The 11,819-nt window shown below is 51.6% G+C and overlaps 1 long non-coding RNA gene across 1 annotated transcript; it reads right to left on the reverse strand.

Moving 5' to 3' along the window:
• Positions 1-3,292: 3,292 nt before the first annotated feature.
• Positions 3,293-11,476, reverse strand: LOC121032093 (uncharacterized). The gene is made up of 3 exons (XR_005791069.1): positions 11,318-11,476; positions 4,970-5,108; positions 3,293-3,338 (listed from the first exon to the last, which is right to left on the reverse strand). It is a non-coding gene; the product is annotated as an uncharacterized LOC121032093 (long non-coding RNA).
• Between the last annotated feature and the right edge of the window lie 343 nt (positions 11,477-11,819).

Here is an 11,819-nt window from a genome sequence, read left to right on the forward strand (position 1 = left end):
AGAACCAGCAGAGAAGGAGAAAAACTTACAAGAATTTCAGATTTGATAGCTCAGAAATACAAAGCTTCAAAGTAGTCGTCATGGGAAAACTCAAAATGTTGGAGCACTTTCTCACACTTACTTTGTTGGCTTAGTGTTGATTTTGTTTTGTACTGCTCATGGCCTGATTGTTTTGGGGGCTGGTGCCTCTAGAAGTCTCCATCAAGGCCTGGAAAATGAAAGTGGGGCGCACGGTCTGTGGGATCCCCCCAAGTCTGTCCCCAAAGGACAGAGAAGGAAGGCGTTTTCCTCTTTCTTCTGTCAGACACCAAAGGAGGTGAGCTTAAGCTGGGTTGGAGGTGGTGCTAATGAGTCATCCAGGCATCCAGGATTTTCTTCTCTCACCACTCTTGAAAACCTTCCCCCCGGCTGGGTGTCCGGGTACACGTTTATCCTGGGACAGGGCTCACGGAGCAGATCATAGCTGTCATTTGTTGGTGAAAGGTCAGTGGGCTGGGAGGAAGCTGTTGGGGGTGCTGGGAGGGATGACAGGAACTGCGGAGATGAAGAAGCTCCCAGCCAGCCCCGCCCCTGAGCTGGAAAATCTTTAACAAAGGATCCGGCCAAACCATAAAAGAAAAGGACAGGCAGACAGACATGCCCCCGTGAGGAGGTCAGAAAACGCTTGGACAGCAGAAGGAAAGGAGACAGATGGCCTGAGAGAAGAAGGAAGCCTGGAGAGAATGTCTGAGGATTTCTGTTCTGGTCTGGTCTGTTCTTTTTTCTCTATTCTATTCCTTCCTTCTTCCCTTCCTTCCTCCTTCCTTCCTTCCTTCCTTCCTCCCCTCCCTCCCTTCCCTTCCCTTGCTTCCTTCCTTCCTTCCCTCACTCCCTTCCTCCTTCCTCCTTTCCTTCCTTCCTTCCTTTTTAAATAGACTTCATTTTTTAGAGCATTTTTGAGTTCACAGCAAAATTGAGCAGAAAGTCCAGAATTCCTACGTATCCCTGCCCCCGCTCACACACAGTCCTCCCCGGCCATCAGCATCCCCACTAGAGTGGTACATTTGTTATAATCAATGAACCTATGTTGACACATCATTATCACCCAACTACATAGTTTACGTTAAGCTTCACTCTTAGTGCTGTACATTCTACGGGTTTTGATAAATATGGGACAATATATATCAACCAATATGGCATCATACCTCATGGTGTCACTGCCCTAGAAATCCTCTGTGCTCACCTATGCATCCCTCCCTCCCACCTAACCCCTGGCTACCACTGACCTTTTTTTTTTTTAATGTTTATTTATTTATTTATTTTGAAAGAGAGACAGCAAGCACGAGCAGGGGAAGGGCAGAGAGAGAATCCCAAGCAGGCTCTGCACAGACAGCACAGAGCCCGATGCGGGGCTCAAACTCGCGAACCCATGAGATCAAGACCCGAGCCGAAATCCAGAGTCAGCTTAACGACTGAGCCACCCAGATGCCCCAACCATTGATCTTTTTACTGTTTCTATAGTTTCACCTTTTCCAAAAAGCCCTACAGTTCGAATGTATGTAGCCTTTTCCGATTGGCTTCTTTCAGTTAGTAATTGCACTGAAGTTTTCCCCATGTCTTTTCAAGGTTTGATAGCTCATTTCTTTTTAGTGCAGAGTAATATGCCATTCCTGGATTTACCACTGTTTGCTTATCCATTCACCTACCGAAGGACAGCTTGGCTCCTTTCAAGTTTGGGCAATTATGAATAAAGCTTCTATAAACATCTGTATACAGGTGTTTGTGTGGACATAAGCTTCAGCTCCTTTGGGTAATACCGAGGAGCATGATGGTTGGATTGTATAGGAAGACTATGTTTACCTTTGTAAGAAACCGCCGAACTGTCTTCCAGAGTAGCTGTACCATGTTGCACTCCCATAGGATAGGAGCGAGAGGTCTTTCTGTTTTTAACTTTTTTTTTTTAATGTAAGCTTTACACCCCACGTGGGGCTTGAACTCATGACCTCCAGATCAAGAGTCACCCGTTCTACTGACTGAGCCAGCCAGGCGCCCTGAGTAAGAGTTCTTGATGTTCCATGTCCTCACCAGCATTTGGTGTCATCGGTGTTCCAGAATGTGGCCTTTCTAACGGTAGCAGCTCAGTGTTGTTTTAATTTGCAATTCCCAAATGACATTGGATGCGGAGCATCTTTTCATATGCTTATTTGCCATCTGTATGTCTTCTTTGGTGAGATGTCTGTTCAGGTGTTTGGCCCATTTTAAAAATTGGGTTGTTTGTTTCCTCATAGCCGAGTCCTTTGTACATTCTGGATAACGGTTCTTACTTAGATCTGGCTTTTGCAAATATATTCTCCCCATCTATGGCTTGCCTTCTCATGCTCTTGAACCCCAGCTTCTGAGCTGATGGTTCCAGCCCTTGACCAAGCCCAGAGGTGGTACAGGATCTAGCCTTTTGCACCCAATTCAGGACTCCTCCAATGGGCAGGCTTTGCTCTGGGTGCCTCAGGGGCTGGCAGAGACCTTGTCGGATGTGCACGTGGTCTGGAGGCCCTGCCCCATCCAATCTAGCGTCCTTCCTACTGCAGGGGGCTGCTCCCATTTACCTCTGTGCAGAACTGACTCTCAGGCTCTGTTAGTGCTGGGAGAAAAGAAGTCGGAGAGATGGGCCAGAGAGAGACTGAAGATGCCGTTTGTTTTAAGCTTATTTCTTTATTAATTTAAGTAACCTCCACATCCAATGTGGAGCTCAAACTCACAATCCTGAGATCAAGAGTCGCATTCTCTTCCCACTGAGCCAGCCAGGAACCCCTGGAGGTACCAATTTAAATGGAGAAGTCAGGGAAGGTGCCACCGATAATGTCACCATGTCGAGCTGAAATCACTGCAAAGGGGTCCAGGAGAAGGCAGGTCAAGTGCAAAGGCTCTGGCCTATGTGGCCGAGGCAGAGGGTGCCAGAGGACTGGGAGACGAGGCCACGAAGTTTCAAAGATTGGAATGGAGGCAGGCCATAGTCGGAAGTTTGGATTTATTCCAGATGCGGCAGGAGGCCACCGGAAGGTTTTCAGGCTAGAAATGATTCGCGTTTTTTTTTTTTTTAATTTTTTTTTCAACGTTTATTTATTTTTGGGACAGAGAGAGACAGAGCATGAACGGGGGAGGGGCAGAGAGAGAGGGAGACACAGAATCGGAAACAGGCTCCACGCTCCGAGCCATCAGCCCAGAGCCCGACGCGGGGCACGAACCCACGGACCGCGAGATCGTGACCTGGCTGAAGTCGGACGCTTAACCGACTGCGCCACCCAGGCGCCCCTTGATTCGCATTTTTAAAAGCTTGCACTGGCTGCTAGGTGGAGGACAGCCTACAAAGGAAAGAGCGAGAGGGGAAGCAGGGAGACCAGTTGGGCATTTTATGGTTTGGGTTAATATAAATATCCCAGCCTAACAGCGTCTCCCTTGCAGAGGATCATGGGGGCCCATTGCATAGAATCCCATGCATAGAATCCCATGCACACTCACTGCAAACCCACACACACCTCAGGTCCCCCACACTCATACACCCCCACAGCCTGTCCTGGACACAAGTGCACATGCGTGCATTCACGTTCCCCCACATGCACAGAGGCATACACGTGCTGCCATGCATGGCACCAGCAGAGACATTTTCAGGCAAGTACACACACACACACACTCCCATTTACACACTTCCTTACACATGTATGAGATACTTTCTTTTCTTTCTTTTTTTTTTTATGTTTATTTTTGAGAGAGAGACAGAGCACCAGCAGGGGAAGGGAAGTGAGGGAGGGAGACCCAGAATCCAAAGCAGTCTCCAGGTTCCAAGCTATCAGCACATAGCCTGACATGGGGCTTGAACCCATGAACTGTGAGATCGTGACCTGAGCCGAAGTCGGACACTCAACCGACGGATCCACCCAGATGCCCCTGAGATGCTTTCATCCACAGACACACACAACGCTACACCCATTTCTACACAGCTTCACATATGCACCATTTCGCATTTTCCAAAGAGAAGCAGGTCTGAGCAGGGGAAGTGGCTGGGGAAAAGGTGTGAGGGGTTTTACAAGAGGAGGAGATAATTGCAAACCGACTTAGTCATTGGAGAAAGAAAATGCTTGAAAGCCTGCTTTACCCTAAATTGTAGCTGATGGCTGGGTCAGCCAGTTATTAGCAAGACTGCATTAAAACCTTCATCCCCCAGGTTGGGGACTCCCCTTAACCCCTACTTTGGTTCATCCTCATGCAGCCACTGTGGGCCACCTGCCCAGCCACTCCTCACATTAAGCAGCTGTCACTACACTCCTAGTGACTCACAAGGCATTGGGGTGAGGGAACAGAGGCTGCCCCCTGAGACCTGAGAAGCCCTCCCAGGATGGGGAGGGATGGGGGGAGCGATGGGAGAGAGGCCTCACAAACCTCAAGCCTCAGCGGGCAGAGGACAGGCTGGGAGTGAGGTGGGTGGGATGGGTGCTGCTTTGGGGAAATCTGGACTCCTTTTCAAGGCCCCATAGGACTCTACCACCCTCCTCCTACCACTTCCTGTCCAGCACTTTCCACTTCCTGCTCTGAGAGCCAGCCACAGTGATGCACCAGGAGCCAGTAGCTCTTTGGACACACACCTTTGGATCTTTGCAGATGCTGCTCCCAAGACCACCTGAAACACCTTCCTTATCCTTCCAGACTCAGCTTAGAAGCCACCTCCTCCAGAAAGTCTTCCCTGATTGTCCCAAATCATCCTTGCAATTGGAGGTCCTTCCTGTGCTCCTGTCTAGCATTTACTGCACTGTCCAGCACCCAGTGTTATGCTTGTCTGTTTCCCCATCAGGGCAAAGAACATGTCTGTTTGATGCATTGCTCCCTGGCACATAGTAGATGCTGAACAAAGGGTTCTTGAATAAATAAAAATTGCTCCTATGCGCCAGTGAAACTAGAAAGGAGATCACTTCTGAAAAAGAATCCTTGCTTCCTCTACCTTTTTTGCTACTCCAAGAGCCACCTGATGATCACTAAGTCTCCAGTTCACACAGTAGGACACCTGTGGCCATGATTCTCTTCACCTCTTCTGTCTTCAACCTCCTCTGGTGTGTGTGGCTGGGATAATGCCAGGCCCCCTGGGTTGGGGCAGGAGATAATGGGGGAGATTTGGAAAGTGAAGTGACATGAGGCAGAGAAATTCAAGTTAAATGTACATAATTCCCTATTATTTTCTATGGAGAGAGGGTGGTAGACACAGAGGGGAGAATCAGGCTGGGCATTTGGGGATTGAAAAGAGCAAGAGAGGGGCGCCTGGGTGGCTCAGTCGGTTGAGCATCCGACTTCGGCTCAGGTCACGATCTCGCAGTCCGTGAGTTCGAGCCCCGCGTCGGGCTCTGGGCTGACGGCTCAGAGCCTGGAGCCTGCTTCCGATTCTGTGTCTCCCTCTCTCTCTGCCCCTCCCCCGTTCATGCTCTGTCTCTCTCTGTCTCAAAAATAAATAAACGTTAAAAAAATTAAAAAAAAAAAAAGAAAGAAAAGAGCAAGAGAACGTTCCCAGAGAAAGAAGACCTTAAACAACCCAGATAGGGCTGAAGCAGTTTGCTGATCAAAGGAAAGGGCCAATCGGAGCATCGGCGCTACTGAGGAATCTGAGATGTGCCAAGGGAGGTAGCTCGATGCCTCAGGACCTGGGCAGCACTGGTGGTCAGATAGGAATCCGACTTCCCCTCCCAAGAAGCAAAGAAATATAAAACTTGATAGCTATCACTCAGTGGGTGTTTACTACAGAAAAGGCAAGTGCATCCTACTGCCACTTCCCAATCCGCACCATGACAGACATCACTAATCAATCATGAGTGCACCCATCACGCCCAGGCCAGGATGAGATGTCAGAATTCTTCACCCAGGGCTCCCAGGAGCCCTAACTGATCAGTTGGAGCTGACACATTAAGGTAGACCCTTTTTGCCATCACTGGTGTCCTGAGTGCTTAAAAATTTGTCTCATTCAATTCTCACAATAAATCTATGACATCCATATGAACTTTTATTTCCCAGGTGAAGAACAAAGAAGGGTCAGCCTGGTTAAGACCTTGACCAAGTTCACAGAGCTACTAAGAGTCGGGCTGAGAATTCAGACCCTAGTAAGTCTGTCTCCAAAGTCCATGCTCTTGCCACTGTACCATGCACCCTGCCTCCCCTCGGCATCTGGACCACCACGTTGTGGGCATTTGCTGGGGCTCTGTTGCCTCCCAATCTCCAGACTTCCTGTCCCATGTGAGGTGCCAGGAGGTAAGAGGCATTACCCTCAACTAGGGCAATTGAGGAGTCTTTCAAAAGGCACTATTTGCCTAGGGCGGGCAGTGCTAAAAGAAACCAGAAGGAATTCTGCAGACCTTGATGTGACAGGGAGGGAGATGGCTGGAAGCTGAAAAGAGTGAGAGCTGCAAAGGAAAGACACAAGGGGAAAAATACCCCGACCTCTCTCCGCCCACCTTCCTAGTCTCCTCCAGTGGGAGACCCTGGAAGCCAGAGGCATGGGGTTTCGGCCCATGAGGCCCACACAGGTCAGCCTCTTGGACTTCGGAGTTGGGGGAAAAGATAGAAGGATGGAACTCTGGAGGGGCAGACTGAGAAGGCCATCCAGAGTGTTCCTTCCATATTTGGGGGGATGGGGTAGGAATTTCCCTTCCTGAGGAGTATTCATGGGACAAGAGTCTGAATCCAAAGACCTGGAGGACCAGGAGAACCGATGGGGTAAATCCCAGTCCAAGGGCAGGAGAAGACTGACTTTCCTGCTCAATAGGCAGAGAGAACATTCTCCCTTCTTCCACGTTTTTGTTCTATTTAAGCCCACTAGCATTGGTGAGGGCAATCTGCTTTACTCAGCCTAAGGATTCAAATGTTAATCTTATCCAGAGACACCCAGAATAATGTTTGACCAAATATCTGGGCATCTCATGGTCCAGTCAAGTTGACACACAAAATTACCTGTCATCACACCATTGATGGCAGAGGGGTGGTAACAGCAAAGGCATCCTAAGCAGGCTGCCCTGTGGCGTGACCTTGGCAACAACGCTGACTGCCTAGCATCTCTTGGATCCTGCTCACCTTCCAAGCTGGGACTCCAGCCTTCCCACTGATGCTGTGAGCAGCCCCCAATCCTTCCAGCAAATCTTTTCTCTGCTTGAGAATGTCAGAGTCCATTTCTGCCTCTTACAGTCAGCACCCTGGCTGGCACAACCACCCAGAACAGCGTGCTGATGCATAGAGTGGTGACCCCTGACAGGTGCATCAGGAATGCATCAAGCGGGACACATCCTCAGAGGATCCCTGTTCCCCTTCCGAATATCACGGCTCTGCCATTCATGAAATTCGGCAAGCTTGCTTTGAGGTCATTCGTGCTTATGGCTGAGCTGCCTCTGGGACACCCCAGGGGATTTCATTCTACCGTGTGTGCCCCACTCCCAGACATGGTTTGCTTTAGGAGGCTGGCAGAAAATAGACCGCACTACCCCAGGAAAAGACCCTGCCACAACCCATGTGTGGCTGCTTTGGAAGTCCACAGTCACGCACCAGTTGCCCTAAAGGAATCCTCTGAGGGAAGGGCCCCTCTCTGTCCACTGGACTAACGCCCCCACCCCCTCAGCAGCCTCCCTCGGCCAGAGGCCTGGAGCTGAGGTTGATCTTGACTGAGCTGCCCCAAGAAGTAGCCAGTTGTGTGACCGCCTCCACCTCCCACCCCCACGCCGAGGATTCGGATGTGTCTCTGGATGTTCAATATTTGCTCAGAGAATCAGAAGGGAAGCAAAGCGAGAACCATCGAGGTGACAGGCTGGTGCCTGCAGTTCCTGGGCTGCACCAGCACCGGGGTTTCCAGAGAAGGCAGAAGGGGCCGGGGGCAGGCTGGCACAGAGACCCTAAGCCCCAGGGACAGCCCGAGGACTAACAGGAGGGGACCGAGTGGGGTTCAGAGATCCAGGTGGCTCTGCTCCCCCACTCCACACACTCCCTCCAGGGCTCCATTCTGTGGGGTCCGTACATGCACATGTCAGCACCAGGGTCCCACCATTCTGCAGAACTGATGCATCAAGCCCGGGGCCAGGGCGCATGTAGCCACCAGGCTGCCGTGAGAGCCGTGTGTCCATGTCTCTTGCCCTCGGGAAGCCTAGGGCTCGTGGGACACAGCCACCAAGTGTACTCGTGAGACACTGCAGGGAAGCCCAGGCATGTCACAGGGGGGGCCTTGAACCAGCTCCTCTCCCTGAGACCCCTGACCTTCCTCTTCCTCCAGTCCCATGAGTCCCGAGGACAAACCTGTGGCTGGCTCCCAAATGTCTTCCTGCACCTCTTCCCCCTGTCCTCACAACAAGGCTGGAGAGAGATCCTGGGAGGTGACGTGGGGAGCCCAGGCTGCCCCCTTCCTGCCCTCTCACTGTCCCAAATACACTGTCTATCTCTTCCCTGGGGTGTCACTGGACTGGCCAGCAGCTCCCAAGTTCTTGGAGGACGACCCCTTCTCAGGCCAACAGGGCGTGCACCCTCTCCTGGGAAGCGGCGGGGCAGGGGGGTGGGGGTGGCCATCCGCCCCCACCAGGGTCTTGCACCAAGTACAGCTTGGTCATACTGCTGATGGTGCACAGAAAAAGACCCCTGCCCAGAAAGGAGGCCAGGAATAGAGGGCCATTGGCCCATGCTCCAGGGACCTCAGACTTGAGCCTGGCTGTGGCTGGGCCACCTGTTGGTCCCCCCTTGTCTGTGGCAGCTGAGCAAAGGGGGGCCTCCCACAGCAGGCCTGCACCTTTGCCCACACTGGCCCCTGCCTCACTGGTCTTCCCGACATCCCCTGGCTGCCCACTTGGTACTTGGCTCCAGGCTGCCCAGGACAAGGGGTTTCTAGGCACTTGTGAGCCTCTCTCTCCCCTGGAGTCTGCAGCTCAGGAGGGATGGCTTGTGCCAGAAGGCGGGGGGCGGCGTGGGGGGGCCGGGGGGGCGGCCAGGGCCGGGAGGGCCAAGTGCAGGAGGGGCAGCCTTTTATCTCGGCTCTGTAAAGCAAAGCCACCCCCCGCCCGAAGCTGGCCGGCATTGGCACGCACCATAAATCTCCAGGATGCCGCAGCTGTGACTGGATTATTTATAGTTCCCGTCTTACATTTCTAACACGAAAATATCACACAAAGGGAAAGGTAATGAAATCTCACCTCTCCTGCACGTCCCTCACTCCAAACTGCAGGGCTTTCCAGAAGCCCTTGTGGCTGAAGGAGGGATGAGAGAGGCCCGCTGCCCGCACCCCGCCCGCCTCCCTCCCTCCTTCTGTCAGTCACACGCACATTTCTCCTCACCCACCCCTACATTTGCTCTCAGACACATTCTCTCACGTTTTCTTTCTCTCACACATACATTTCCTCCCAGATGCACAGACAATTCTGTTCTCTCGCTCTGCTCCCTCCCAGCTCGCCCCGCCTGAGCCCTTCCCATCCCCCAGACACACCCCACACCTCCCTGCCCTTTCCCTGTCCCCACCGCCATCCCCGTCCCCCGTCGGCATGACTAACTCCCCTCAGCTTGTGTATTTGCTTTTTTGCCTTGTCAATGAAGATGCTGGCACATTAATTACCAGGTCTGTCCTCCGCGAGGCCTGTCAGTTCCTTGTCAATAGAGGGGGGAAGTGTCAGCTTACATTCATCTTGCTCTGCCTTTAAAACACCCATGGGCATTGCCTCCGCAGGGAGACCCATTCTGGGGCACACGGCAGTGAGGACACTGGTTCCTGGGCTTGACATACACGGACATACAGAAAACACAGGTCACAGAACACGCCTCTCACTCTGCGGGAGGCAACACCCAAGGATGTGCTCTGCAAACTGGATGCTGGGCCTGGGCAGGGGTATTTTAAGGTACAGAGGATGAGAGGTCCCTCCTGCCTCCTGCATTACTGCCTGGTGGTGTTAAGTAGGATGAGCCTTGTGCGACACTGTCCCACAGGCACAAACCGGAAACTCTGGAGCCTTGGGCAAGCTTCCGTGGAGAGTCAAGGCCCAGCCCCTTCCCTGCCTGGCCCTCCCGCCCCACCCCTGGCGCAGGCCTGAAGAAGAAAAATCAGAAAGCGACACTTCATACTGTAGCCCAGCCTGACATGTTCATGACTCACTTCTATCCAGACGTCACAGTGACTGGGGACGCCCGCGCTCGCTCTCTCTCTCTTTTACACACACACACACACACACACACACACACACACACACACTTGTGCTGGGATAAGGGGAAGCCACCCTGGGCTGGGAGTCAGGGGAGGGGACCTGGGGATAGAAACCCTGCAACCCACCAATAGGGCTTGGACGCCTCCTTTTTTATCTTAAAAATTCACCTGGCTTTTTGGGTTATTCACTATAACATATGGCTGCATAAAAAATGTCTTAAATGACTTATAATTAAATTTTCATTTTTTTCTGAAATCTTTGCCTTACATTGACCTTCCTGGAAGTTGAGTCTCAAAAATGCTTTGGCTTTTCCAAGAAACACAGGGCACAAACACCCCAGTGAAAGATCGAGGGGACCAGTCTAGGGGGTAAGGATAAGAACAGGGGCTCTTGGGTTTACATCCTGGCTCTCCCAAGCATTAGCCGTGTGACCTTAGCTAAACCACTTGCTTCAGAACCTTGGCCTGTAAAATGGGTGTGATATTACTACCTGTCACATGGAGCTTTTATGAGCATGAAATGCATTAATATACGCAAAGTGCTTAGGACAGCAGCTGACATGATACAGATGTTTGCAATTATTTTTCTGTAGAAGACCAACACAAAGCCACCAAATCAACTGCAGCGACTGAAATTAGAGATCACTCCTGCCTCCTTCCTAGGATGTGCTTCTGCCCTCGGCCTGTGCCCCACACCCAGCTCCTGGCCTCTGTTCATGCATCTCTGTGTGCCAGGCGGTCGGTTCACAAACGTTCTCCTCTGTTCCAAGTGCTATGCCTGGACTGGCGGCTCAGTATTACAAAAGACTTTCTAGAGGGGGAGACAGACACATGCAAACAACATGGTACAGACCACGTTCCGAACCGAAGACCCCCCACGAGCAAATGTCATGCTTTCTTTCTAAGAGTCACTGCCCGGCTGTGGGGGCCAGCGGCAGGCAGGTTAAAGCGGTGTGTTCAGTAGAGTGTGATTATGATGATACTGTCTAGCGGCCTGGAACATTCTTGCCTCGTGTCTATATCAAGTCTCTTCTTTGATGTCGCCTCACCTGCAGGGCCTTTGATGTCGCCTCACCTGCACGACAACACTCTTCCCCAACCTGTCAATCACTATCCTCTACTTACCCTATTCATCTTCTTAGCACTTACCACCACCTGACATATTTTGACATGGTGTATTTCTTTGTTGTTGGTCTGCCCCACCAGAGTGATATAAGCTTCCTGAGGACAGGACCTTTGTTCTGTTTCCTCCTGAATCCCCCGTGTCTGGAGTAAAAATTGGCAGGTAAGTAGGTGGTCCATAGGTATCTGTGAAATAAAGAAGCTGTGAGCAAATCACCCTTTGGTGTCTTGACTTTCCCTTTGAAGCCCCACTTTTTTTTTTTTAATTTACATGTATTTATTTATTTTTGAGAGACAGAGGGAGACAGAGCACAAACAGGGGAGGGGCAGAGAGAGAGGAGACACAGAATCCGAAGCAGACTCCAGGCTCCGAGCTATCAGCACAGAGCCTGACGCGGGGCTTGAACCCACAAACTGTGAGATCATGACCTGAGGTGAAGTCAGACGCTTAACCGACGGAGCCACCCAGGCGTCCCAATGAAGCTCCACTCTTACTCGCCACATGGGGAAACTCTAACTTGAAAGTCGG

This window comes from Herpailurus yagouaroundi, unplaced genomic scaffold (genome assembly GCF_014898765.1).
Source record: "Herpailurus yagouaroundi ecotype Mexico unplaced genomic scaffold, PumYag 141, whole genome shotgun sequence".
Taxonomy (NCBI): domain Eukaryota; kingdom Metazoa; phylum Chordata; class Mammalia; order Carnivora; family Felidae; genus Herpailurus; species Herpailurus yagouaroundi.